Here is a 6,323-nt window from a genome sequence, read left to right as displayed (position 1 = left end):
TTAATTAGTGCTCGTTAGATCAACAATAAAATAAAAATAAATATAATATTTAAAATATATAAAATTAGTGTATTTTTAGTTAATGTTAATTTTTTTTTCAATATTAATTTACTTATTTTTTAATATATATTTATTAGCATCCGCTAAACCAATATTAATATAAATATTAATTTAATAAATAATTTTAATTTTTTTATTTTAAAAAATTAACTTAACGTGATATAACCGATTTTAATAACATTACAATTTAAATTATACTAAGAAAATAAATAAATATAAATATTGGTGGCTATTATGTTTGGTTCCGCGTAGAGGAGTAATTGTGAATATGAAGAGGATCCTACTCATTTATTCCTTCTTTCTTATCATCATCCACATTCCATCTAAGCCACTTTAGAGTATAACTTTTAACCTTTCTTTTACCCTATATCAAATATTTAATAAGGCTAATAAAATAAGTTTATTTCGTTCTCTTTTTAATTTAATCATACAATTTTTCTATACTTTACGTTAAGTATTCAACAATACATTTCATCTAATTTTACTTCTAATATATATGTTAAACAGATTGAATAGATTCTAACAATCAATCATGACTCAAATCCGAAATTTGCTCACAGTTTGGTTTTAAAACCTGAAATTTCATTAGAGTTAAAGATATTTGGTAACTAAATTGTTGATTGTTACACAAATCTACAACTTTTTCATTTATGTGAAAAACTAGTAGAAATTTTCATGAGATTTTTATGGTAGATTTGTTATAAAATATTGTAAAAAACTATATTTTTCATTTTTTTTAATTTAATTGGTAAGTAATTCTTTCGTAGATAATTATTTCTACAAAATTATAAAAATCATAAATATTTTTTACAAAATTTGTTGTAAAAAATGTTTAGTACAAAATATCTAACAAAACACTTGTTAGAAATTTCTTATAAATTATTTTTTATTACAAAATTTGAAAATATTTTCTAAAAAAATTAATAAAAAAAAAAACTGGTAAGAACTGTGTGTTTTTCTTTTAGTTATTTTCCACTTCTTAGAGTTTTCTCTTAAAATTGTAAAGAGAATCTCCATATAAAAATAAGATAATTTTGATTTAGGAGTAACACTTTAATACTCTAGTTTGAGAGACCACTTAAACTTCCAATCGAAGTAGTTTTTAAATTTTGAATTTGTTTAATGATTCTAATTAGGTAAATTGATTTTATCACTATTTTTATATGTAATAAACTAAATTAAAATTTAATTTGTAAGTGTTGATTATTTAAAATTATAATATTATTATATATTTATATTTTTAAACAACAAAATTAAAAAAAACTTCTAAATTAAATTTTTATTTTAATTAAAAAAATGTCTATGAAAAATGTTATAAATACACTATATTTTTAGTCTTTAATTAAAAAATTGTCTTGAAATATATTTTTTATCACTAAAATTAGTCATTATTTAAAGATTTTCTTATAGTAATTATAGTTAAGTTATTTCTAACTAAATTGTTGATTATCTTTAGGCCGATTTATACAAGTCTAAACTCATGGTAAACTTTAATTTCAGCATTCTTTATGCAAACCTTAAAATCTAACCACTAAACCTTCTATTTGTAAGGGTTAAATATGTTTTTGATCCCTTAACTTGTAGTGAAAATTGGAATTAGTCCATTTTAAAATTTTGACCTAATTTAATCCCTCAACTTTTAGATACGATGGATTTAGTCCTTCTAATCAATTTTTGTTAACTTTATTTGAAGTTTCAAACGCATTTCATGATAGTATTTGACTTATTGAAGCAAAAATGTGTCAAACGATGTAAACAACTCAAATATTATTATGAAATGTGTTTGAAACGTCAAAAAAACTTATCAAGATTTGATTAAAATGATTAAATTCATACATTTTTAAAGTTTGGGGACTAAACTGGTCTAAAGTTTCAAAGAGCGACTAATTCTTATTTTCACCGAAAGTTAAAGATCAAAAACATATTTAACCCTAGTTTTAAACAACAAAATTAAAAAGTTTGAAATTTTTTATATCAATGTTTTATTTTAATTAAAAAATATGAAAAATGGTATAAAAACACTTTACTTCTCCTTAGTAGCATGCGTATATCGGTAATAAGAGTCTTGCATTGTGTCCAAGATAATCACTTGTTTTATTGGTGTGCATTCAATAAAAGTGATAAGTGCCACTTAGATATTCCAACATGTGAGCTTTCAAAACAACAATGATGTACCAAAGTGTACCAGACATTATAAGTGCATATGAGTCTCAGTCTTTTCAATGCACCACTTCTTCATCTATCGTTATGTCCACTATTACTCCTAATTCTCTCATTAGTACTATAATCATAAATCATTATTAGTAATTGGTTAATGTTGAACATCTTATAGGAGGATTTTCTTTATAGTATCTATTTCTAATCACTATAAGGTGTAGTTGCTTCATCAATAATAATAAAAAAAACAATATTGAAACAATGATAGTTTTGAAAATATAGAAGATTTTCTTTATCAATTATAATTTAAGTCTATATATATAAAAAAAAAGAGAGATTATATTATACCAGTGAAGAATGGATTAGTGAAAATATTAATTAAAAGATTTTGGACTGTCTAAGTAGTATTAGATTGTCAAATGTAAATATATCGTGTCTACCATATTTGGTAAATAGTTTTTGTAGATTTCTATGCTTTAGTGTCTATTGAGTCATGAACCAAATGGTAATAATAGCATTTAGTTATAATATATGTATGCATGGATATTTACAAAAATTAAAATTAAAATTAATTAAAATTAATTAAAATTAAAATATCCTATATGTTTTATTAAATTTAATATAATTTAATTAAAATTTTATTTATATTTAATTAATATTTATAATTAATTTTATATTTTTTGTAATTTTATTTATATTTTATTTTAAAAATCTATAAAATATATTTTTAAATATTGGTGAGTACTCATAAAGGTAGCTATATATTTTTTAAAACCCACGAAGAAATTTTAAACTGTATTCGATAGGATGGTGGGTAGGCATTATCTACACCCAATCTAATATGTTGTCATCTTTACTTATTAATAATAATAAAAATATTTCAAAGAGGACTACATTTAAAACCAAATCATAATCCAAAAAATCAATATATAGTTTTAGCTTTGCTTTTGACTATAAAAATGTGTTCCACCCATATATATTAAGGTTTTTGGACACATGCATTAAGTTTTTATTTTCATTATTGGTTATGAGCTAGGTATGATTAATTATATAGATTTCTTAAGCAAGTTCATTATCAACATGATATTATTGACAACTTTTAAAAATTCATATTTTAAGTAATATTAGCAGTCGTTAATTATTTTGATAGTTGATGGTATGAAAAAACAAAAAAGTGTTCACAGATTACTTATATTCATTAGAATAATAATTAAATGGCATCACAACATCAGCTTCTTTTGCAAATGATTGCACTGGTGATAAATAAAGTATTACAGGAAACTTGTACAACTTTCTTTAAATGGAAAGTACTTAAATGCTAGTTAGATAAACTACATTTGTTTCTTTAATAAATTCAACTATTCATTGTCTCGAAGAAATGAATATAAGGATATTTTTTAAACTACCTCAATTAATTAGGGTACTTAAATTTTTGGGTCCCTGAAGTACCTCCACAAACTTTTATATCCCTAAAAAAATTTTCATGATAACAAATTTTAGAAATAAAAGATTATTAATTATTAAAATAATCATTATTATGAATAAATATTTATAATTAATCGTTAAATTAATCACTGATTAATTAAAGATTAATTTAAAAATTAATTCTTTCGATACAAAAAATCTTAGTAACTAATATTTAGTGATTAATTTTTCTTAGTAACTAAAATTTTGATAACTAAATTTAAAAATCAAATTAGAAACCAATTATAATTTTTTATTCATAATATATAGTAACTATTCTAATAACCAATAATATTTTATTCTGTAAATTGATATTTAAATTATAATAATTAATAACTTTTAGTTATTAAAATTAGTTAATAATAAGACATTTTTTTATTTTTTTATTATGTATATTCATTAATATATTTTTCATCATTTAAATGAAATCATTAAACTGTTCATTAAGAATCAAATATAATTAACAGTTATCTTATATTGTAAGCTTTTGCAAAAATAAGTTGACATATAACTTAAGAATTAAAATAGAAAAATAAAATAAAGATATATAAATAAATTAAAAAAAGTTAGACTACACATCAACACAAACTCTGCATAGGATCTGAAAATTGTTTTCAGAAACATCATGGGTCCCATGTAGTTTTGTTGCATTATTGAAGGTGTTTATATACTAGAAGAATCATTGTTTATATTCCTTTTTACCACATACACAGACTCAGAGAGGTAAATTTTAAAAAATCTATCTCTTAGGTCAAGAAAAACTTTTTCATTTGTGTGTGTATATATTCAATAATCATATATCACTAATGAGTTAAAATTCAAAACAATGTAAATATATTTTCTTTTTTCAACTCTTTGAGTGTTGAAATTTATAACAAAATTTCTAGACTTCAAAACAAACAATACTTCATGTATAATGATGAGTGATTGATGTTAACGATATTATTTCGATCGATTTCGAAACATTGTGTTATGTATATATAATCATATAGCTAGTTGAATTAGTTTGAGTTTGTAACCTTGGCATTGTTGAGGTTAATCCAATGTAGTTGACCATTAGTTATTTACACAGGATTGTGGAGATGTGAAGTGCAAAATTGGCATGAGCATGAAGATGAGAAGTGGAGAAAGAAAGAAGGTAGAAGAAGAAGGATTTAGCAGAAAGGGTGTGAGAATAGGAAGAGAGTTGAAAAAGATAAAGGGAGGGGTGAAAGAAAGTGAGATGTGACATAGATGATATTAAAGACAGTGATAATAATTTAGGGTAGAAGTGGGTCCAATGAGTTCAAAATACCAAAAACTTATCCCCTAGGGTTAGGGTCTAAAGCACGTGGGGTAGTTTTGGGGTTTCTAGTTGGAGAAAGGTTCCATTGGTGTGTGAAGGACATTAATGCCAGTTTCCATTTTTGGCTGTGGACCCTCACTGTTGCCATCAGCCAGTAGAGCTTTCAACTCTTTCTCTCTCATCTCTCTTCTCATCTCACTCACACTCACCATTGCACAACATTGCTTCCTTAGAGTGAATAGGGAACAAAAGAAAGAGTTTTATGCAGTTTTTTTGGAATTGTGCTTTGTCTCTCATGCCTCAAACTTAAATTCATTTCCTTTCATATTTCCCTAACTTTCCAACCTTTCACTAGCTGTGCATATTGGGTGGGTGAGACAAACCTTATGTCTCTAGCTATAAGGTTTGTTTAGAGGTAAAAGTTGAAAAAGAGGTGAGAAAGGTCATGAGTTCAACTTATTAGGATAAGTTCATGTTTTAGGATTAAGGGTTTAGAGGAACTATTCCAATAATCTCTTTTCAATCATAGATCGAGACTCTTGATACCATGTAAAAAACAAATAAACATATGAAAAAATTGACGGTGTATTATTGAGTGTGTGTAAAATATGTTACAAGAGGTGTGATATATATATACACACGGAATTAACCCTAAGAGTCAAAAGTAAATGGACCTAAAACATGAATTTATGCTAACACAACTCTTTTCACTTATAGGTTAGAGATATAAAGTTGGTTTAAAAGGTTTGAAATGAAAAGTGGAAGAGAGATTTTATTTTTACTTATATTTGAACGATATAAAGTTGGTTTACAAGGTTTGAAATAAAAAGTAAAAGAGATTCTAGGTTTAACTTTCTTCATTAACAAAACTAACAATTGTCAGACATAAAAAGAAATCTCGTACATCTATCGTTCAAATTAATTTTTTTTATTTTAATTCAATTATATATTACATGCTTATTAAAATTGAAATGATTTTCACAAAAAATTATGTATTTGGATGTCATTTTTCTTAGGGTTAAATATGTTTTTGGTCCCTCAAGTTTTAGTGAAATTTGGAATTAGTCCCTCTTCAAAACTTTCGACCAATTTAGCCCTTCATTTTTAAAAATACGTGAATTTAGTTCTTTTAATCAAATTTTGTTAAGTTTATATGACGTTTCAAGCGTATTTTATGATAGTATTTGAATTGTTTACGCTGTTTGACACATTTTCGCTTTAATGTTAACTCAAATATTATCATAAAATGCGTTTAAAATGTCAAATAAACTTAACAAAATTTGATAAGAAGGACTAAATCCACGTATTTCTAAAGATGAAGAACTAAATTGGTATAAAATCTCGAAGAGAGACTAAT

The sequence above is a fragment of the Vigna unguiculata genome, chromosome 10 (genome assembly GCF_037176805.1).
Source record: "Vigna unguiculata cultivar grain cowpea cultivar isolate G323 ecotype 2 chromosome 10, ASM3717680v1, whole genome shotgun sequence".
Classification (NCBI taxonomy): Eukaryota; Viridiplantae; Streptophyta; class Magnoliopsida; order Fabales; family Fabaceae; genus Vigna; species Vigna unguiculata.
The sequence above is the reverse complement of the archived record's forward strand: the minus strand, read 5'-3'. Positions refer to the sequence as shown.